This window comes from Bison bison, unplaced genomic scaffold (assembly GCF_000754665.1).
Source record: "Bison bison bison isolate TAMUID 2011002044 unplaced genomic scaffold, Bison_UMD1.0 scf7180017864487, whole genome shotgun sequence".
Taxonomy (NCBI): Eukaryota; Metazoa; Chordata; class Mammalia; order Artiodactyla; family Bovidae; genus Bison; species Bison bison.
The window spans coordinates 3,005,921-3,006,229 of NW_011495047.1; positions in this window are offsets into that span (position 1 = coordinate 3,005,921).

Genomic DNA, 309 nt, shown 5'->3' on the forward strand with positions numbered 1-309 from the left:
GGGGAGCCTGGTGGGCTGCCGTCTATGGGGTCACACAGAGTCGGACACGACTGAAGTGACTTAGCAGCAGCAGCAGCATGCACAACTATATAACGGGCTTGTGTGTGTGTATTAGTCGTTCAGTTGTGTCCAACTCTGAGACCGCATAGACTGTAGCTGGCCAGGCTCCTCTGTCCATGGTATTCTCCAGGCAAGAATACTGGAGTGGGTTGCCATTCCCTTCTCCAGAGGATCTTTCTGACCCAGGAATCGAACTGAAGTCTCCTGCATTGCAGGCAGATTCTTTATTGTCTGAGCCACCAGGGAAGC